Here is a 25,004-nt window from a genome sequence, read left to right as displayed (position 1 = left end):
CAAGAAATTTTTTCCCCAAAAAACACAAGGATAGTCCTGAGGAAATTGAATCAACAATAGAGTCCAAAAGTGAGATCTGTGGTCCTATAGCCCTTGAGGAAAACATGGGTTCCTCTCTAGAGTCCACAACAATCCTTGATCCAATGACAAGCCTTAGCCAGTTAGACTTTGGGATCTCATTTAGAAAAATCCACCATGGGACCCTCTAGAGAGTGGGGTGCTAAATAGGCACAATCATTAGGAACATCACATGGTTCTGTAAAGCCAAGATTCACCACCAAATAGAATACTTGATCGTTTTGTGATTTAGTGGAAAGGACCATTTCCAGATCAGGGCATTACCATTATAATATTTTTAATATTAGAGTGGTCATTATCATTACTTAGCACTACAAGATTAGCATGTGTACTTGTACACCTATCAAGACTCTTGCTATCAAGGCTTATGGATGGACTAATATATAAAAAGGTATTGGTCAATTAGTTGTGATTGAGCCAATCCTAGAATCATGTGAGAAAGGGTAGGAGAGTGAGACTAAATTCAAGAATGTATGATAGATAAAGTACTCACTAATATTATAGTGGTCAAAGATGAGCCCATTTGAGGCCCCTTACAAGAATACAGAAGGCTTCCTTAAACATAAGATGATTAAATTATGATAAAACATAAAATGTTAATATTTTATTTATGAAATTATAGGTAGAATAAATTATTCTTCCTCCCTTTCTAATTTTTTTGTTTATATATCACTAAGATGAAATATATGTTAAAATTTTAAAATAAAATCATTCTTCTTTAAGTCTCTTTCCATTACTACCTACTTTCCATTTCTCCTAGTAGTAAGTAAATAGCCTCTAGAAGAATGTGCTAACATTGGGATTGAATCCACTAGTAGGCTCTTGACATTGCACTCCCAACATTCATCTTGTGAGTAAAAATTCAATGATCAATTGAAATGTGAATTTTGAGCGGGGATTTGATTTGGACAAAACAAAACACAATGGAAGGAACGCCTTTCCAATTTAGTTAAGATAACTATGCCTATTTTTTTAAAATCTTAATCTTTAGATTGTACAACTTCTAGGGTTTGATCTTTAGCTTGTACAATTTCTAGGGTTTTATCTTTATATTGCACAACTCCCATATTAATAGATCATGATTTGGTCTTTAAATTGTACAATTCCGTCTTATTGTTACCCCACAAATCAGTTCTACACCTAATTCATCTTTTGAACTCAATAGCCCAACTTTCAATCTTATTTCATCTAGGTACAAGCCATTATTTTCTTCCCCTCGAAGGTTTAGGTTACCTCAACTAGGTTCAATCTAACTAGGAAGGATAAAAACAAAATAATGTTACTATTGAGGGCATGGTTGATCTTTCAAATGAATTGTGTATCTATCATATTAAGCTCAAAGTATTTATCAAGTGGCTACATTTTCAATTCCAAATAAGGAGGAGAATGATCAATAAATTGGAGGTGGAAGTTAAAGCAGATAGAAGAGCCAGGCATTGGATTAAAGGGGAGGAAAATGACATTGTCTTGGAGGTAGGTGAAGATTATGTGAGAAATTCAATAATTGGGTGTATATAAAGGAAGAAATTATTGACCTAAAAATTTAGATGCCTTTGGAGGAGGAGATAATAGAGATCATCATTTCCCTTGCCTCCATGAAGGAGCCATAGTCATTGCTAGGGAAAAGTTATAGGAATTAGCCTCCTAGTAAGGAAATACATGAGAATACATGATGGAAAAGCATTTTGGGTATAAGGAAAATCTCACATCACCTAAAAATATTTATAATTTGTCTTTCAATAAAGGTTGTCATAGTGGAGAGTTGCTATTTCTAGAAGTTTTCTATCTAAGATTGGAATGTTCTAATTTTTTTCCCTCAAGGATCAATTTAGATAAATCAACATGCTAGTAAAGTTTTATTGTATTATTAAGTGTATTTGTCAAATTATTGATTTTTTTTGGTATTGGAAGTAGGGTATAAAGACCTTGAACTTAGTTTTGAAGGCTTTAGAGGCTCCAAAAAGGGGTTCAAACCTTAACTAACTAGATCTTGTATGAGTCAAGATATGTACTACTTCGTATAATTTCCAAAATGAGATCATAATAGCAATTAAAGAAACTAGTGATAAGTTATGGTCTTTGGAAGTCATGACACTTGAAATTTGTTAAAAAAAAAAAACTTCAAAAATTCTCTTGAGTTCTTAATTTTTTTTTAGGCCTACTCTAATCTAATAAAATACAAATAATAATAATATTTTATGGTTGGCTTACCTTAGGGTCTAAATCCATATAAATTTCTTAGGTGGTGGAAAATTGCCTGTATAAAGAAGACTCGTAGAGTTGTCTAGAATAGTTCATGGGTTGTTTATGGTGGCTCTCACTTACAAAATATTACAACAAAATTACCCATGTGGATTTTCATGTCACATTTTTAAAACAAAATTATTCCATAGTATTGGAGATGTTAAGAAGCCAATTTTTTGTTCTTACAACTTGTCATTTATTTATTTCTATTGTGTGTTTATTTTATTAATGTAAAAAAATCTATTTGTCCAGCACAAGGTGATCTAGAAAAGAAAAGAATGAAGATGAAAAGATGTTGATCCCTCAAGTCTTAATCTATTAATATTTTCATTATTTTTTATAATTGATTGGAAACTAGTCAAGGGAAAACATGATAGATGGTAGCATTGTCATTGGTACAAGAGTAAATCACTATGCACACTTTTTTTTTTTCCTTCTTTAGTGCACCTGGTAAACTTTTTAACGTGACCGGTAGCGCTGGCACGACACGCTCACCAGTACCATGAGGACGGGGAAGACTAGAACCCATGACCAACCCCCTGCAATAGGGAAGATTTAGCCAACCAGGCTAGGGCCCTCGCCCACTATGCACACTTATACTAAGATGCCACCAACACATAAGTGTAAATGATACATGATCATTGATCAATCAAGATGAGAGTCACCATAGCCATGGCAAGGAAAGGGATCAGCTATAATGGTTATAAAAGGAGAAAAGAGAAAAGTGGTACAAACAAGGAAGGACAAGGTTGCACATAGGCTCACAGATGGACTAGCAAGGCTACTAGTCTACACCCTAGGAGTAGGAGTCAAAAAATTTCTATGAATGAGTTAGACATGGAATTCAAAATTTTAATATGAAATTTATTGGGATTCTTGTCATGGGTAACTATTAGGATTAACCTCAAATAGAAATAATAGTTACATGCAAATATAACCAATACTATAAAATAATAGATCACACAAAAGAGAACACAAGACACCAAGCTTTAATGTGGTTCACCCAATATTTGTGCTACATCCACCAACAAAATGTCCAATATTATTACTATCTAGTGATTAAAATCCACAATCTCTTACAACTTAATACTACTGTAAGAAGCTACATTATCACCATTACATTATGAAATCCCTAACCCTAAGCCTTTTTATACAAGCTTTTACCACTTAGAAAATTAGGGCTAGAATAGGTCGTCCAATAGAAAATATAATAGCTGATGCTTTTTACAATATAAGGTCATTTTTTGCTTCAAGGTGCTATTTTTCCCATTGGACAACCTATTCTAGCCCTAATTTTGCAAGTGGAAAAAGCTTAGGGTTAGGGATTCCATAATGTAATGGTGATATTGTATCTTCTTGTGGAAATATTGAGCTATATGGGATTGTGGATTGTAATCACTAGATAATAATAATATTGAACTTTCCATTAGTGGACATAGCTTGAGGATTGGGTGAACTAAGTTAAATCTTGTTGTCTTGTGTTCTCTTCTGTGTGATCTATTATTTACTAGTATTGGTTATATTTTAATATAACTATTATTTCTATCTAACGTTAATCCTAAAAAGTGGTATAAGAGCTAGATGGTCATCATTTTTTTTAGCTAGACTATCATCATTTTTTTTTTTAATCCTCTATAGGATGGTCTCACAGTTAAGTGGGAGTCTCACGGTTGATTGGGCATGATGGCATATGAGGGTAAGCTAAAGGTGGAGAATTTTAATGAGAAAAACTTATAGTTATGGAAGATGCAAATGTAGGACTATCTTTTTCAGAAGGATTTATGGGAAGCTATTGGAAGGAAAATCCAAGAAACGAGGATCTATGATAGATGACAACTAGGAGATTTTGGACCAAAAAGAACTTGGAAGCATTCAATTATTTTTTGCACCATCAATGATATTTAATATTACAAAAGTGAAGATGATGGAAGAGTTGATGCAAATCCTAGTGAAAGTATATGAATATCCCTCCACTTCAAACAAGGTATTTCTCATGAAGTGTTGATTTAATATCAAGATGATAGAAGGTGGATCTATTGTGAATCATTTAAATGAGTTTAATATTGTTACTAATTATTTATCTTCTATGGGTATTAATTTTGATGAAGAAATTAGGGCTCTCTTGATTTTATGTTCTTTTCCTAAAAGATGGATTGGCTTGGTAATGGTTGTGAGTAATTCTATTTCTAGATCTAATATTCTAAAATTTGATGATGTGATTCGTGTTATTTTCAGTGAGGAAACTTGTAGGAAAACCTCAGGTAGATCTACATTAGGAAGTTCTTTGAATGCACAAAGTAGAGGTAAAATGACTAAGAGAGGAAACACTTCTAAAAATCATAGGAAATCAAGAGGAAAATCAAAGGGAAAGAGGTCTCAATCCAGAGGATCAAGAGATTGTTGGTATTATGGTAAACTAGGGCATAAGAAGAAATATTGTTAGACTCAAAAGAATAATGAAGGAGATAAGCTAGAAGGGAATGAGACAAATGTGGTAAGTAACAAATCTAAAGAGGATGCTTTGCTTCTTTCCTTAGAAAGTGTTGATGATTCATGGGTTTTAGATTTTGGTGCTTCATTTCATGCTACACCTCATAGAGGTTATTTTATTGGTTATGTCCAAGGAGATTTTGGGATTGTTTATTTGGGGGATAATGAACCCTATCAAATTGTTGGAAAGGGAAAAGTTAAGATTAAATTTCAAAATGGGAATCATTGGCTACTACATGAGGGAAGACATGTTCCAAGGTTGAGTAAGAATTTAGTTTCAGTAGGCCAACTTAGTGATGAGGGTTTTGTACTTACTTTTAATGATCGAAATTGGAAGGTTTCAAAAGGTTTCCTTGTAGTAGAAAAAGGTGTGAAAGTAGGCACCTTATATCTTTGCATAGCTCATATTGTTCGTTCTACTTTGATTGTTTTAGAGAAAAATGAATGTTCAAGAGTAGTTGTTGCAGTTGAGTAGGGAGAACACATGATTATTGTAGATTCAGATATAGCACTATGGCACGAAAAACTTGATCACATGAGTGAGAAAGGTGCAAAAGTACTTTATTCAAAGAATGTTTTACTAGGTCTGAAATCTGTTAATATGGATTTCCATGAAAGTTGTGTGTATGGAAAATAAAAGAGATTGATTTTTGTGAAAGTGGGAAGGAAAATAAAAGTGAGAGATTAGAGCTTTTGCATATAGATGTATGGGGACCAACTTAGGTATCTTCCCTTGGTGGCTGTCATTATTATGTTACATTTTTTAATGATGCAACTAGAAAAGTATGAGTCTATTTCCTTAGATGGAAATTTGATGTATTTCAAACTCCTAAGAAATGGAAATGGTTGCTTGAAATAAGAATGGTAAGAAATTGAAATGTCTCAGGTCTGATAATATTGGTGAGTATTGTAGTCATGAATTTGAAGATTATTTTTCCATTAATAGTATTCATAGATAAAAAAATTTTCCAAGGACTCTGCGAGAAAATGCAGTGGTTGAATGCATAAATAAGACTATAATGGAATGTGCAAGAAGCATGAGGTTGCATGTAGGGTTTCCCTTAAACATGTGGGTGGATGATATCAATAGTGTTATATATTTGAGTAATAGAGGTCCCTTTGCTACTTTGGGTTGTGATATTCTAGAGGAAGCATTGACTAGTATTTGGTTGTCAAGAATTTTCTCATATAGAGTCTTAAAATAGAACTAAACTAGAAGCTAAGTCAAAGAAATGTGTATTTGTTGGCATTGATGAGTTTGGTTATAGGCTTTGGGATTTTGAAAATCATAAAATTGTAAGAAGTAGGGATGCTATATTCAATGAGAAAGTGTTGTACAAAGATCTATTGTAACAGTATGAGAAGAAAGGAAATGATTATGTAGTGCTGGATGATATTCATGTTCTAGGAGTTTCTCTTGATCTGCAACAACCATAAAAAAAAATACCACACATCCCAGAGAATTTTAGATGGTCAATAAGGCTAAATAGACCTCCTGAATTTTTTTCTCCTTCTTTGTATTATATTTTACTTACTGATGTCAGTGAACTTGAATGTTATGATGAAGTTGTGCAGGTGGATACAAATATTTAGTGGGAGTCTGCAATGAAAGAAGAAATGGACTCTTTGCTGAAAAATAAGACATGGGATTTACGCAACTTGCCTGTAGGTAAAAAGTCTTTATAGAATATTTTTTTTTATAGGTTGAAAGAAGAGGACAGAGGTCAAAAAAGATTTAAAGTCAGGTAAGTTGTAAAAGGATTTGCATAGAAAAAGGGCATTGATTTTGATTAGATATTTTCTCCTATTGTTAAAATGACTTCTGTTCGCACTATTTTAAGTATTGTGGCTACTAAAGATTTTCATTTGGAGTAGCTTGATGTTAAAATAGCCTTTCTTCATGGTGCTTTGGATGAAGAGAGAACTTAGTGTGTAGATTGAAGAAAAATTTACATGGCTTGAAGAAAGAATCTAAGCAATGGTATTTGAAATTCGATAGTTTTATGCATAAGCATGGATTTAGCAGGTGTCATTCAGATCATTGTGCTTATTTTAAGAGGTTGGATGATGATAGCTACATTATTTTATGTTTATATGTTGATGATATGCTTGTAGTTGGGTTGAACATGGATCACATTAAGGGGATGAAATACTAGTTAGCATATGCATTTTCTATGAAGGATTTGGGGGCAAAAAAATCAATCCTTTGTATGAAGATTTACAAAGATGGGAAGAATAGGAAATTGACATTACCTCAATCTGATTAGATTGCGAAGGTGTTGCAAGGTTTCTCTATGGAGAATGCTAAACCTATTAGCACAAATTTACCTAGTCATCTGAAGTTGACTAAGGAGATGTGTCCCAAGACACAAGAAGAGGAGCATAAAATGTCTAAGGTACCTTATTCTTTAGATGTAGGAAGTTTAATGTATGTTATCATATGTACTAGGCTAGATATTGCACATGTAGTGGGAGTTGTTAACAAGTATATGAGTCATCCAAGAATTGAGTGTTGTGATGTGGAGCCTAATAAGACTTTGAGGTGTATTTAGTATGGTTTTTTCCCCATATAATTTTTATGAGGGTTTGGAGTAGTGCCCCCAATACGAGGTTAAGGGGCAATGCCCCTGTGGGGTCCTAGTTTAAGGAAAATCACAAGAAATAATATAATTATTTCCACATAACCCATAATAGATCTGAAATAAACACGAAATTAAAATCCACATGCAAGAGAATAGACAACATACCCACACAATGTGACACAAGATATACCTTGGGAAACCCTCATTGAGGGAAAAACTTAGCCTCCAAAAGCATCCATCACCATGTATTATTCAGCAAAAACACCATTGCAATACAACCATAGAAGCCTTCAAAGCCATAGCCATAATTGAGCAAACTATGTGAACAAGTATGAATCCACACATCCCATGCCATGCTTCCAACCTTCAAAAATGCTCCCTTGGCTAACCTATCAAGCCTTTTCTTGCTTGACTCTTGTCTTTCTCACTCATAAAACAACTACCCTTGTGGTTGCTTATATAGTAGCAAGTTCCACAAAAACCACCAACTGGTATTACATAAATCATGTGCTAAAACCATGTGCTACCTAAACCATTGACCCCACATTTAATATTGAAAATTTTAATCTTTTTCCCAATATTAAATAATTACATGAAATATTTTCACAATGTTATAATACAACTCATCAAGTATATTCCATGGGAAACTTTACATGTTGCATGCCCATCTAAGTGCTCCTAGATACAACATTACATAATAAAATAAAATAATATAATCTAAAAATATTATGCAATGTGTGCAACACCTATTATCTCAAAAATCTCCCACTTGTTGTATACATTGCATAGGGTTAACTCATAGCCACATAAATGAACAAGAGAATAATCCCTCTCAACACATCCACCATCATTGTTCAAAGCACACCAAGTGCTCCATGTTGGTACCTACAACAAAAAAAAAGTTTTCAGAATCTCAAACATGAATGATCTCATCTCCTATTATGCCACTACCATTGGACATACATAGAAGCCATCCAAAGAGAAAGCCACCCAACCGGTCGCTTTAGAAGATCATAAAATGCTATACCAACTGAAATGCCAAGCACAAAAAACCTGATCCAAAGGTAATCGTATGTATCTGTATTTGTCAAAATATCCATAGCTAAAATAGCACCCATAGCAAAGTGTCAAATCCATCCAACTATCCATACCTCCAAAGGTATACCAAGTGAATCTCACATCATCAACATATCCAATTTGTAACCTGCAATCACAAGCCTCAAGAGTAATACCTACCACATATATACCAAGAAACTCCCACTGCAAAAGATAATGTCAAATCTATAACCAATCCACTCACAATATCTCAAAGAAGTGAATCCATGTAGTCTCCAGGACATCCACAATACATAAACCGATAACCTACAAGAACAACTCTCATAACAAGTGTCCAATAGTCTCCCAAATTCTCCACAACCAAGAGAGGAAAGAGAAAAATAAATAACCATTTAATCTCACATGACATATATGAGCACAAACCAGTAATCACAATCTCTAACCAATCTCAAATCTAATGTAAGTGAAACTGAATAGCCATGAAGATAACCAAGATCAAAGAAGCCTCAATAGCACCCAAACCATACCATAGAACTACTTATGGATGTAAGCCTCTCACAAGAAGATCAAACTCATAAACCATTTCTAATCCAAGGAATATGCCCAATATAAAACCATCTCCCAAACTCAACCAACATAACAACATATGTACATGAAGATAACCAATGCTAAACCATCTCTCAAATGAACCCTCTAGAACTAACTCATGTATCATAGCTCAAGATCCATATCCATTAAAGACAAACATAAATATAATGCAATTGAGAGAAAATAATGGGCTATACTTCTCAAGTATCAAATTACAAAGTAGACCAAGAGTGCAAAATTAGAATTCTTATCAAGATATCCAAGTCTCCAACCAAGACTTTTCTAAGAAAAATCTCCTCTCAAGTCCATATTAGGTAACTACCCCTCAAACTTCCTGCTGAAACCATTAACTGTCCCAACAAATATTTCTCTAATCCAAGAGAAATCAACATCACCACCATCTCTAAGTATCCATGAGCACCTATAACCAATAAATCCATGCCAACTCCAAATGCAACATAGAAATATCATGAAGTATCCAAATTATGATTAGTGTACTCAATACCAAGAAGCTAAACCAAGATCAATGTCAAAGTTCCAATCATGGCCTCAGGAACATAAACATGACAACATGATCTAACCATATCAACCAAAGAGATAACATGCTCTATATGAACACACTATAACATGTCACAATTCTAAACATGTATCAAGAGTATACCATGACATCATGGTGAAACCATCCTCATACCAAGCATAACATGCCAAATAAAATCATAAACCACACCTTTACCAAGAACCCTGTGAGTCCTCAAGATGCAACCATCTCCATACACCATGAAGAAAACCATCTCCACATACTTTGAAGAACCATCTCCACACACCATGAAGATAACTAAGTGGACCATGCAAATGTCAAAAATGCTTCTATAGCAACATGATCTAAGACAAACCTCCAACATCTAAAAACACTCAATAAATATATCAATGTCAACAACTCCCAATCAACTATGGTACCAAGTCACCTATGATATCATATAAAATCCGTATCCTACATGAAGATCCAAAAAAAACTAGGAACTAATCCTACACTATCACCTCGCCACTATCACAAGCTCCCACTAAATTGTGTATCCAAGCTATCCATGACACATGATGAAAACATCCATCCTCTAACCATGAGAATCAACCAAGGCATCAAACCATCAAAAAATTCAAAGTGCACATCATGAGCTCCTCAAAAGAAACCAAATAACCATGATCCTCAACCAAGAAAATATATCACCATAACCAAATTAGGAATCCAAGCCAATAAACATCAAGGATGTACTTGTATGTCCAATGATGTCATGCCAAAATCCATGGCACTATGACCACATCCATGAACCAAATATCTAACTCTCAAAAATGTCCATCTTGTCAGCATAAAATAGTGAACCACAATCATCCACTGTTACTATACCTAGTAACAACATCTCATCCCTTCTGCATGAAGAAAAAATTAGCAAATCATGTGACTTAGGGCATAGACAACCCAAATCTAAGCCACTAATATAAATATGTATCAATAAAGAAAGATCAATGGGCAAAGACAACCCATAACCAAGCTATAATGCAACCTATAAGTATAGACCAATTAGAACACTACACAACTGGTAGATCCAACAAGTCATCATACATATCCAAACCAAATACTGATAACCATATCATTATGAGACCAACCTAATTAATGAATTGAGTATATAATGACATTAAATCTTAAATCTCCAATACCATAAACTTAGAAAGTTACCATAGTCCAAATATATCTATAAATTGTTTAGATCAATATATCACCAAATAAACCATGCCAAACCTACACCAAATTGGAACCAATGTGTAAAGCTCTCCAAGAGATTTTCATTAACTACTCGAAGTCCAAAATCTAACTCCATATGACCAAGTTATGCCCTAATCTGTTCTCAAAATAATCAACATCTAAATTTTGGGCTCCTAAAACCTCACAAATGTCAAAATCATAGAACCAAACCTACACCAAGTTGTAGTGCTCTGAATTAGCTTTCCAACGCCTATAAAAACTTTAAAATTTGATATCCTGACAGAAAGTTATGGTCATTTTACTACAATAGTCTTTTTATTAGTTTCACATTGATTTTCATTTTTTAATTTTTTTTTGTAACAAAAAATTTGACAAGATTAAATTTGACGGCCATCATAGGATGAAACCAAAAAGCTCTTTCATTTCCTTTGAATATGACCAAACTAGGGTGTATTATATATCAGAATTTATGGAAACATCAACCTGGATCCAATGGTGAGGTCTGTTTTTGCCCAAGAGATCATTTTTGCAAGCTACCCCTTAAAAATATCATTTAAATGAAATATTCAAAAAGAATTATGTTGTCCAACAATCTCACATGCCCAAATCTTTTAACAACCCATTATAAAAGAAAACCCAAACCCTCAGATCTGCAATAAATCACTCATATATCTTGCCTTTTATTTTATCCTCTCATGCATTCCCATGGATTCAATCTAGGGTTACAATAATAAAACCATAGCTCTGATACCACTTGCAAGAAAACTCACAAGAAATAATATAATTATTTTCACATAACCCATAATAGATCTAAAATAAACACAGAATTAAAATCCATATGCAAGAGAATAGACAACATATCTACAAAATGTGACACAAGATATACCTTGGGAAACCCTCATTGAGGGAAAAATCTAGCTTACAAAAGCATCCATCACCATTTATTATTTAGCAAAAACACTATTGCAATACAACCATAGAAGCCTTCAAAGCCATAGCCACAACTGAGCAAACTATGTGAACAAGCATGAATCCACACATCTCATGCCATGCTTCCAACCTTGACAAATGCTCCCTTGGCTTACCTGTCAAGCCTTATCTTGCTCGAATCTTGTCTTTCTTACTCATACAAAAACTACCCTTATGGCTTCTTATATAGTAACAAGTCCCACAAAAACCACTAGGTGGTATTACATAAACCATGTGCTAAAATCATGTGCTACTAAACCCTTGACCCCACATTTAATATTGGAAATTTAATTCTTTTCCCCAATATTAAATAATTACATGAAATATTTTCACAATGTTACAATATAACTCATCTAGTATATTCCATAAGAATCTTTACAAGTTGTGTGTCCATCTAGGTGCTCCTAGATACAACATTACATAATAAAATAAAATAATACAATATAACAATATTATGCAATGTGTGCAACACCCATTATCTCAACACCTAGGGCAACACATAAAAGATAACACAAGACACCAAGATTTAACTTGATTCACCCAATCCCTAGGCTCTGTCCACCAATGATAAGTCCAATATGATTATTATCTAGTGATTATAATCCACAATCCCATGTAGCTCAATACCGCCACAAGAAGAGACAATATCACCATTACATTATGAAATCCCTAATCCTAATCCTTTTATACAAGCTTTTTTTGCTTACAAAATTAGGGCTAGGATAGGTCATCCAATAGGAAAAATAGCACCCTGAAGCCAAAAATGACCTTATATTGTAAAAGGTGTTGGCTGCTATTTTTCTTATTGGATGACTTATTCTAGCCCTAATTTTATAAGTGGTAAAAGCTTTTATAAAAAGGCTTAGGGTTAGGGATTTTATATATTGTAGCTTCTTGTGGTGGTATTGAGTTGTAAGGGATTGCAAATGATAATTACTAAATAATAATATTGGACTTATTGTTGGTGGATGTAGCCCACGAATTGGGTGAATCATGTTAAATCTTGGTGTCTTGTGTTTTCTTCTGTGTGATCTATTATTTTTTGATATTGGTTATATTTGCATCTAACTATTATTTTTGTCTAAGGTTAATTGTAACATTGAGCATTGGAAGATTCTCAGATATTTGAGAGGGATATCAAACAATGGTTTACATTTTAGGGGCTCTACTATTGATTTATAGGGCTATGTTGACTCATATTTGGTAGGGGATATTGATACTAGGTGGAGTACTATAGGTTATGTATTTACTATTGGTGGGGCAACAATGAGCTAGGTTTCTCGATTTTAGAAGGTTAATGCTTTATCCACTACAAAGGGAAAGTATGTTGTTGCTACAGAGGAAGCAAAGGAGATGATATGGGTTTAGTTCTTCTTGGAAGAATTGGCACACCCTTTGAAGGATAATTATTTATTTACACATAGCTAGATTTCCATTCATCTTGCAAAGAATTCAGCTCTACATTCAAAGACAAAATGCATACACTTATGATACCATTTCAAGGGCTAGTGGGCTACATAGTTCTAGGGTAGTGACCTAGGTGTGCTACCTATCGTAGTACAAGGTGGGGTCGAGGGGCAATGCCCACATGGGGGTTTTCAAAGGTAGTACCCCCAAAGCCAAAAATAAACTTATATTGGAAAAAGGCATGAGCTTCTATTTTTCCTATTGGACAACCTATTCTAGCCCTAATTTGTAAGTGGAAAAATATTTTTAAAAAAGGCATAGGGCTAAGGATTTCATAATGTAATGGTGATATTGTAGCTTTTTGTGGCAGTATTGAGTTGTAAGGGATTGCAGATTGTAATCACTAGATAATAATAATATTGGATTTCTTGGTGGACGTAGCCTAGGGATTGGGTGAACCACATTAAATCTTGGTTTTGTGTGTTCTCTTTTGTGTGATCTATTATTTCTTAGTATTGGTTATATTTTCATGTAATTGCTATTTCTAGCTGAGGTTAATCCTAACAATAACTAGACCCTACCACTGTAGAGTTCATATGGACGATGAGATCTCATTTCAAAAAAAAGAGATAAGAGGTAGGTGAAGAAGAGAGAGTGTTATGAATATAATTGTAGAGATAGAGTAATTACTAGAAGAGTAAGAGAAGAGCATTTTTCAAAGTGCAAGCCAGTAAGGCAAGAAACTGCAAAGAGGAGTGATACTTCATTAGGCTATTTTGAACAACCAAGGGAAGAAGTGAGACTTAAATACTCACAAATTAAGCACAAATATTAGATCATATTCAAGGATACACAACATATATCTCAAAGGAAAGAAAATTTTATATTTAGATCACATACATTAGACTGATTTCTTAGCATTGCATCTAGTTATAGAGATTAGCAAAGAAAGTTGCATTAGTAAACTTTTGTAAATCCTCTAACAAGGTGTCTCTCAGAAGGAGATTTGTAAATCCTCTACTTGGGTAGCTTTCACAGGCTTCTATAACCATAACAAGCTATCTACATTCCTACCAGGATGTCTTTCCAAAAGAAATAGTTGTAGCTCTTAGTAGTGGATAAAGCTTTTGGGAAGCTTCATGCATGATAATATGTATTTGGGTATGGTTTCCATATAAATTTCATGATGTTATGAATCCTTGTTTTCTAAAATGATTTGATGATGGTTCTCAATTAACTAATAGCCTATTTTGTGGTCTCCTTATATATTTTGTTGAGATTAACCTTTTTCCTAAAGTTCCATAGGTTCATGCTTGTCAAATAGGGGATTATAAATATTCTAGAGTTGCCATAACTTTTATCCAGTGGAAAAATCTCAAAATAAAATGCAATCAAGGAGACATTCTTATTTATAATTGATGCAATAAATTCTCATGTGGCAAATTGGGAATAGATCTTCCAATAATGTGCGGAAGTGATATAAGTTATATGTTGGTGTTTGTTATCATATAATTTTTAGAACTCGATAGTTGTTCCCTATTTACTCCTCATCCTTTCATTGGTCAAATAAATTATTAATAGAAATTTTTCTTCCCTATAGAAATTTGGCATTTTAAATTATGAGACATTTATGTAATTATATTTTATGTACTTTAAATGTGGTATTTTTTTACTATGTCCCATTCTTTATGCTAGACTATCATAGTTGGGAGTTATCTAACACTATTAATTGTATGGAAAACTAAATACTATAAAGTGTTTGTTGTTATTTTACACCTAATATAAAGAAGCTTTGAATTGGACTTAATAATTTTCAATGTTCTTTTATTCATTTTGGTTGGGATACAATTTTATTAGCTGGAAGTTATATTTGTATTTTAGCTATACTTAGATTTGACATTCTTTCATGAAGGAGATTATCATTAGAATTTTTAAAAAATCACATTTTCATGAAATTAGTTGCTGAGCTTAGATTTAGGATTTCTAAAGAAAATAATTCATACTTATATTTTCTATAAAAAACACAAATTCTTCATTTGTTTACATGTTTATTACTAAGTATTATTTACTCTTTTTTTAAAACAATTTTTCATATCATAAAATCTAAAATCTCTTAGATATATCTCGCTACCATAACCTTTGTCACAAAATTCTTCAAACTAATATACATTGAAAAACATATTGATAGATATCTACAAATATAAGTGACCAATTTATTAATCTATTTCTAAGAAATAAAAACATCTACAAGAAAAAACTAAGATTATTATGCTCACCATTTGTGTTATCCTTATCGCATACGATAACATCTTATAATTATTTTTCTCTATAGTGATCTCAGATGTCCTTAACTTACTAAAATATTTCCATAAATTCAATTATTGAGCCTTGATTCAAGGTTGCTAAAAATATAATTTAATGCTTATATTTTCTAGACAAAACGTGAAATTGATAATTGTTTATATGTATATTAAGAAACAATACACTTTGGCACTGGTGTACTAACTAGCATCAACTTTGGGTTTGTATTCTCACCCATAAGTATTTTATAGGTTCTAATGGGTTTGAAGTCCATCGCTTTCCACTGGAAGGGAGATTATTGATAATTTTGAATACGCTAAAGTTTGGAGCTCAGTTGGTTAAAGATGGTCTCATTTGGATTTTTCATTCAAGATCTCAAGCTTTATTTTGGCTTGACTCTTGGGATGGGAACCCTTCTATCCTTTCCACTCATCCTCATCTTTATGACCTCTATCAAAATTTTAGTCCTTCTGGTTGGGACACAGTTGATTATTATAGGATAGGGTGTGCTAGAGGGTTGGCTCTTTTCTTTCATTGGAAACACCCTTTTGAATGGCCTCTAGGAGGATCTAAGGTGGATAGGAATGAGCTAGTTCAAAATTTGCAGTCTTGCAAGTGTACTACTTTGGTAATAATGTTCTTTCTATGTACAATGGTGATTCGTCTAGGATGTTCTAAATGTTTGCAGGATATGTTGAGCTTCTATGGCAGACATTGGAGGATATTTAGGTGCCTTGGTGGAAGCAAGTTTGGTACAAGTTTTCATGGCTAAAATACAATATTTTAATGTGGCTTGTGGTTCTTAGTCGGTGCCTTACATGGTGTTTGTTAATCGTTTTCCCATTGATTATAAATCATAAAGAGGAAAATTCTTGATAAATCAACTGATTGAAGTCCCACAAAGGCACAAGGAATTCTCTACTTAGTTTTGCTTTGAAATGCTATTAGGCACAACTACCATTTTGAAAAGATATTAGTTAATTCTTCTTTTGAGAGAAAACCTTACCAATGAATATTTTTCTAGAAAATACTAAAATAATCTTTAAACAATCAATTCATAAAAATGAAGAAAATGTGCAAACTGAAAACCTATTCAAATTTAACGACAATAATCATCCACATGATTAATCATTAAAAATAAAAGAAACTTAAGATTTATCCTTCTTCCCTCAAACTCTTTCAACCTCGAAACAAGATTTCAAAGTATAATAAGCTGATATAAATATTTCACAAATGATTCATCTCCACAAGAACATAAATTTCTATAGAATAGACAATAGTACCTGTTCTAGAAAGACTTTAACATATAAAATTGTAGAATTTAATATTACTTATCCCAGGAAAAATCCATGTAAAGTTCAAAGCATAGATTCTTAGTCAAAAATAGATATAGTTTTGTATCTAATAAGAGTTGGCCCTTTCTAGAAGTCACTTATTGCATATATATGCTCCTCATAGGCTAGATGAATGAATCCAAAATTACCCAACCATGAGTACATAGTTTTTTGGTTATCTAACCATGCTAACTGATTGAAATGAAATAAAGTAGTGAAATTAAAAGATAGTTAATAACCAACTAGAAGACTCAAGGTGTCACGAGGCTTTGTCCATGCCAATGGAAATCCTTTTGGCTTTCCAACTCTGGTATATAGTAGTAAAGGATGAGATAATTGATTGATGAGGTAGGACAAGAAAATAAATCCTCTATTTCTAGACTTTTTTCTCCTTTAGCTTCGTGATTTATTCTTCATGCATCTCCAGGTGCTTTTGGTTAATTTCAGCATGGCATCAACATGTGTTATGTTGTAAATGTCTTATCTTATAGGCATTTTATTCCCCTACGCCTCCAAAAATTTCTTCTGTATTTGTTAGATAATATCTTGTGTGCAAGAAATGGAGTCTTTATCCTCTCCTACACATTGTTTGTGAAACCACTTCAAGTCTCCAAGGATTATATCATCTATAACCTCAAGCTTGGACAATATTTCTTTGATTTCAGCTATCCTTTTCAAAATAACTTCATTTCTCCATTTGGTAAATTCTTTGATTACATAGAGATTTTTATCATCTAGAGTGGCCATAAATCACTTAGAGAGAAAATTTTACAGGCCATACTCTTATGTTTCTCCAATCCACAATACTTCTCTCACCCAATTACCCCTCTCTTTCTCACATCCTTTGATGTTTAATTCAACCTTCCTAACAATAGTAGAAGTCTCCTTTCAGGTTTTAGTTAGAAACTTCACCTATTTTATTGTTTCACCTTGCATAGATTGGAGCCACTCTTTAAATGTCTTGGCAATAGCTTTGTACTTCTATATGTTATCTAAAAAATGTTGGTTGGCTAGAGATTTAATATTGACAATGGAAAACACCTCATTGATTGGCTTTGGTTCTAGGAGCAAAAATGCATTGATGTATTGGACCATATTCCTCATAAATTCATTCATGTCCTATTTGTCCTTGGAATCTTTCCACACTCGGTCATCAATATTTTTGTTAGATGCCTTGAATATTTTCATATCCACTACTCTAGTGCACTTTCCTAGGTCTATTTTAGATACCTGATAATATTGAAGTGTTAGATCTTCCTCAAGCTTATCCTAGGGAGGTTTGGCAATCTCTACCAACCATCACCCTATGCTCCTATCAAAGTCAATTTGACACTCTATTTTTTTCTTTTTTTTCTTTAGAATATTTTCCAAGACATTTACTTACTAGATTATCCATTTGCATGGAGAGTGGGACTTTAATTCTCTTCTTCTCTATAGAAGTTTCTAATCATTTGGGTGTCATAGGTTCCTTTCTGGATGTGGGAGTGGTATCGATTAGAGCCAATATATCCATAGGTGCACTTCCTCCTTCGACTATTTTTTGTCAATCTCTTCTTGTGTTAGATATATCAAGGCTTGGGGTTTTCTTTATTAATATCTTAGCTTCTAGACAATCCAATTTTATTGTGATTCCACTTTCTCTTTTGCTTTGTGCAGCCCTTTTGCTCTTCATATTTGAGCAATCAATTCTTTTAGTGCTCATTGCCTTAGGTTAAATTTGAAGTTGAACTTGAGGAAAAAATGTTTTAGCTTCAACCTCCCTTTCTCCTACAATAGAATCATCAATTTAATAGTTAAAGGTGATAGTTATCTCTTTGGAAGGCTTCTTTTATCTAAATTTTTAGTGCTTTTTTGGGGTTATCTGAGTAGACACTTGACTTATTTTTCCATTCAACCAATTTTTTTTCTTTTTCAAAACACCTATGATTTGAGAATATAAATCATCTTCCTCTCTTGTTTTCCAATCTAGTGTAGGGATAGGGAGAAATTCAATTTTCTCAATATGCAAGGGATCAACCACCTCTTGCAATCACCTTCTTCTACCTCACTCATCTCAAAATTAATTTTGAATGTTTGTACTTGGCCTATAGTCATTCTTGACCATAACCTATTCCTTAATTCAAATTCATCAAATAATTGGTCCAGTAATCATTTAAGTGAGGAACATGCCTGAGAGAGGATGCATGTTCAAGGTTTTCTTTGGTGAATCCCATGTAATCAAAGTCTTTTCTAGCAAAGTAGGGCTTGAGGCATAGATTGGACATTGCCAACTTCGTCATTATAGTTTGTTTGACATTGGGGAATTTGTAGTGGCCAATTTCTCTAGGAAATAGAAAAGGAGGAGTTTTGTTAATGTCCTTAGACAAATCCATAACACTGATGGGTTGTTTACAGATTTTTGATAGGATATCATTATCTAGCCAATAGCATGGCAATCCAAAAGGTTCAACATTGAAGCCTCTGACCCTGACATAACTCAATCTAGGAAATTAGATATAATAATTACCATAGAATTTAATAGAATACACAACCTCTTCGAAAAACCTACAATTTTCTTGACCCCAAAGCTCAAAAACTAGTTTCCCTAGGAACACATAATTAATCCTTCATAATTCCTTATAAGGTTCCCTAGCCTATAGGATTCTATACTACTAGTAGATAGTTATGTCATCTATCCAAGGCTCATGTGGAAGACCTTCCCATTCTCTAGATATAGCTAGGATGTAAACCAAAAAGGAGTAAATGAAGAACAAGCCAAATTTATTCAATCCTAGAAGACTTATGTGTAAACCCTTAGCTATCAAATCTACCTAGTCAATGAATTTCTCTCCTTCAATAATTTTTTGGATGAAAAAGTACGTCCAATCCCTCCAGTGGAAAGCATACTCATTCCCTTTTATTCTATTGAGAAAAAACACTATGCGGGTAATTTCCTTGACAAAATGTTCAATGGTTAGTGACTTGGGTAACCTTTAGCCTCATAGTGTTGGCTTTAAAAGCTAGGTCTATGCCACAATGGAGTCATAATACTTCTTGTTCTCTCTATACAAGTGCTCAACTTCTTCAAATGTCCATGGATCATAAGGCTCTTTATGAGGAATCATTAAGGATGAGTTGATTGTAATCCTATCAATTCTGGCAAAAACTTCACCTATGACTTTCTTGATACATCTGGTAAGGGGGTCATAATAGTTCACATACTCAACAATTAATTGTGAGAATCCTATGGAAGATAGGAATTTTTTGGCTTTTACCAACCCACTACTAGAAACTTTTTGTGTATGTGGTTCCTCCAAGCTATGCATTCTTAATTCTTTCAACTAATTTGGCTAAATCCACATTGACTAGGAAGATGTCTTGAATCCTAGATAAGGAGCTCAATAAGCAGGATTTCTTAGGCTTAGGAAGCTTCAGCTAAAAAGAGTCATGATTTCCTTAATAGAGGACTATGAAAATAAATGCTGAAAATGAACTGTACAAAAATAAGGAACAAGAAAAACAAAAAATACATAGAGAAGATCATTTTACATAGTCATCAATTTATGCAAAATCAAAGGACTCTAGTTCTATTCTTACCAACTTGATGTTTTGAGCTCTAACAAGGTATGATAAGAAATTAAACTAGAAAAGGGGAGAAATTAAGGAGAGAGATTTCAGGAAATTATGGACAGATATGGTGTACAGATATGGAGTGTATGAAACATTAATACCAATATGTTTATTTACTTGACAAGACCTCTCAACCATTTTTAGTTAATTATCCCCATCAAAGTAGTATGTCATTTCACTTCTAATGATGTCAACCGATCATTACATTCTTTTCTTGAAAAAAACTTGTACATTGACTCATGTTGTTTAGTTGTTGTAGTTATTGCCTTTTACATCTCAAGATTCAAAAATAGTGTGGGGCCTTTAAAATTGTGTCATCTTACCTAACAAATCTATGGGGAAAAAAAAAGAGAAAGTCATTAAAAGAAGGGAAATCAAAGTTAAAGTTGAAATGACACTTTCTTGTTTCAACTTTAGCTTGAACTTCAAAGTTGCACAAGACATATCTGGGTTGACCAAAAAAATGAAAGAAGATCTTAGCCATTTTCGCTTTCAAAAACAATACTAACTTGAACTTGAGGTTGGAGGAATAAAGGATAAAGTTCAACTTCAACTTGGAAAAATTTGGATATCAGCAATAATAGTGGTGAGACAAATGTGGGGGTGACAACCGGCTCTAACTAGGGACTGACACTGCAAAAGATTAGGTATGAACTTAGAATTGCTAGTTTCATGGACTATCCTTTAAGTTGACTTCAACAAAAAAGGGAGCTCTAAAATAGGAAAGACAAAATAGGAAGAAAAAAAGGGAAACAAGCAAGGGAACATGGATATTTACAATGAGGACGTCACCTAAACTAAAGCTAGAACAACTTAAGATCTTTCTCATTGTATGACTGGCGAAGATCATCACCATTGAAATATTTCAACCTAAAAGCACTGGATCCCAACTACTGAGAAATCACAAATGGTCCCTTCTATAGGCTTTCAAATTTGCTATGTGCTCCTCTAGGCTCCTTCCTTTTATCCCACAATAGTACTTTGTCTCCTTCCATGAAATTTCTAGGCCTTTCTCTTCAATCAAAACTTTTCATCACTCTGGCTTGGTGTTTTGTAATGTGGTCTATATACCTCATCTTTCTTCTTTGATCTTTTGAAGATTAAATATCCACTTTTCAAAAGAACTAGTGAACACTTCATTTTCTATCACCTACATTTTTAGGGTGGCCAATTCCAAAGGGAGTGAAGGTTGTGCTTCTACTCCATGAACTAACTTGAAAGGCATCATACCAATGGTTCTCTTGGGGGAAGCTATATCTACCCATAGTGCTTCATAAAGTTGTATGTGCTAGTCCCTTCCTCTTTTGTCCACCAATTTTTTCATGTTATTAATCAAACTTTTTTTCATGAAATATGCTTTCCAATTTCCTTGTGGAAAATAGTTAGATGCATGTGATAGGCTGATCTTGAGATCATAACCAAAATGTTGAATATCTTGAGATAAGAAATTTTGGGCATTTTTGGTCACTATCTTGATTAGTACACCAAAATGAGTTAAAATATTCTCAGTTTAGAACTTGTATACCACCTGTGATGTTGCTTCTTTTACTAGCATTGCTTTTTCCCATTTGGTAAAGTAGTATGTGGTAGTGAGTATATGGCTATGACTGGCAATATAATTCAAGTTGATGGGACCAATAAAATCTAGCCCCCACTACTAGAAAGGTTCTTTAATAATGACTAGCATTAAATGGAGGGTAGCTAATTGTAGTTTACCAATGAATAACTTTCATTTCTCATAGTCATTTACCCATTTATAAGAAGACTTAAACAAACCTAGTGAGTAGTACCCACTCGTCAAGACTTTAGAAGTTGTTACCATAGAAGAAAAATGTCCATTGCATGCTTCACTATGGAAGGTCTAGAGAAAATTCTCTTGTTGGTTAGTATCTACACATCTAAGGAACATCTTGTCTAGGCTATTCTTATATAGAATATCATCAACAAGATTTCACAAATTTTCCTATTTTGAGTTGAAGACTCCTCTAATCTTTCTTTTTTCAAGTGTCCTAGGCAATGTCCATATGTCAAAAAATATGCTATATCTAAAAACCACTGATCTTTTAACCCTACTAATAGGTAATTAGGCTATGTCTCCTCTTCTTTATTATCTCCCATTAACTTGAAAATCCCTTGACCTCAGACTAATTTGGTAGTTTGATATCAAGATCAAACTCTTGCACTTTTGACACCCACATGGCTTAGTTATTCACAGCTACATCTTATTGTGTGGGGATGCTCTTGGCTCTTATGATTGGGGTGTAGACCACTGAATGTGAGTGAAGGATATAATACTAAAATTGTTTTATAGCTTTTGTAACTACAAAAGCTTATTTTTCAAGAAGTGAATAGTGTAACTCATGCTTCTTCAAGGGTACACTCAGAAAAGAGATAGAACTTCTTCATTCTTCTCATTTTTTTGAAGGAGGGTACTAGACATGGTGTGTTCAGATGCATAGCACTACATCACAAAATCTAGTTTAAAGTGAAAATGAATGAGCACTGGTGCTTTGGCTATGGCTTCCTTAACTTCTATAGATGACTTAATTACCAAATCATCCCATTTAAAACTCTGTTTCTTGCTTAATAGCTTTACCACTAGTTGTATTGTCTCATCAAAACCAGGTACAAATTTCATGAGGAAATTTATTTGCCCGAAGAAAGATCTGATGCCACTACAGTTTACTAGGAGGCAAAATTTTTGTCATGGCTTTTACTCTTTCTAGATCAATTCTGATCCCCTTTTTTAAAACTATATGCCCCAATATTTTCCTTTCAGTCACATAGAGGATAGACTTCTTGGGATTCAATGAATTTTTGTGCTCTCTTCAATAGTACTTCTCTTAGGTCTTTTAGATGCCTCTTTCACCTTCAAGAAAAGAGAGTCATATCATCAAGATAGAATGTGATTCTTTTGTTGAAGAGATGCCTAAAGGTTGAACTCATTGCTCATTGGAATGTTGCACTAGCATTTATAAGCCCAAAAGGTAAGAAAAGTTCCCCAAGGTATTGTGAATGTTATTTTGTGTTGGCCTTCTTAAATAATTCCTATTCAATTATAATAGGAGAATTCATCAAGGAAGGACATCATTTCTAATCCAGCAATGGTTTGAAGAATCTGGTCTATAATTGGTAAGGAAAAGTTGTCCTTAAGGCTTGCTTGATTTAGCTTCCCGAAGTCTACACAAATTCTTATCTCTCTACTTTTCTTCCTTACATACACTATATTAGCCACCCAAGTGGAGTGATGTATTGGGAAGATAATGTGTTCTTTAAGAATTTTAAGAATTTCTTTAAAAATTGCATCTAAAGCTTTTGGATTGTAGGTTCTTAATTTTTGTTTGAATGGTGAAGTACCTAGTTTCAAAGTGATGTGGTGTTAAAATTTCCCTCCTCTAAAAGTTTTCAAGTCTTCGTAAGACCATGTGAATACATCTTTGTATTCTTTTAGTAACTTCATGAATCACATTTTATCATCTCCATTAGAGAAAGTCCCCAAATTCGCCATCATTGAAGTGTCTTCATTACCGAGATTGATTTTCTCGCAGTCACCATTTTCAACCTCTCTAGAAGTTGAAGTTCTAGTTGAGCAAACATTTTATATGTCAAAGAGCTTTTCAATTTCAACTAGTCCTTTAGGTATCACATTATCCTTGAGCTGAATGACACCCTCCATCTCTTTAGTAGTGGCATCGAGAAAGAACTCATGTCATTCTGACTCTAAGCCTTCAAAATAATTACTGGTGAAATTTCCTGTACTTTACAAGAAAGTGTTGATATGGACATCATCTCTAAATACCTACCATGAATTTTTATTATCAAGCACACTCAACCTATGAATAATTTCTATAGTGTATTTATCAGCCACAAATTTAGGATGAGGAATCAATAAGGAAGCCAACATTACTAGGGAATCTACTTTTGCATTGAGCTCTATAGGTATTGCTTCAATGAAAAAAGCATCAAACCATTTGAGCTAGTCCCATACTTAATTTTTGCAGTGCATTAATCTTTCATTCTTCACTAAGAACAAATTCTTCACTTCCTTTACTATCAACTCAGCATCTCCTTTGGCTTTGAGTAGTTTAATATTTTTCCTCTTTTCTTCTTCTAACCCCAACAACATAACTTCATACTCCATCTTATTTTTTATGTTTTCAAAAGCCAATTTGAAAGAGAAAGGAAAAATTTATCTGGAAGGAGAGATTGATATTGTTCCAGCACTTGGCACACTTGAATAGCAACTTCTGTCAAACTACAAGACCCAAAGTATATTAGTATCTCCCAGCTTGATCCTTATTTCTTCAATTTTAGGCATAATCAAATAATTAGAAAAATTAGTTTCCTGATAGAGGATCTAAGATTTAGGGTCATCAAATAGGAAAATTGTATATTTGGACTTGGCTTCAAGAAATAAAGTTACTTTTTCTTTTCCTATGGGTATGATTTCTTGTGACCAACCCATTTTGACTTCTCCCCATAAATCATGGTAGAAAGTTCTAGTAAGGAGCATGCCATAACTAGTAGGGATTCTACTATCAAGATAGTGAACTTTATTCTCTTTTTAGGGAAAGTTGCTAAAGAAAC

Source organism: Cupressus sempervirens, chromosome 6, assembly GCF_028749045.1.
Source record: "Cupressus sempervirens isolate cs-2001-9-10 chromosome 6, ASM2874904v1, whole genome shotgun sequence".
Classification (NCBI taxonomy): domain Eukaryota; kingdom Viridiplantae; phylum Streptophyta; class Pinopsida; order Cupressales; family Cupressaceae; genus Cupressus; species Cupressus sempervirens.
This window is presented reverse-complemented; position numbering follows the sequence as displayed.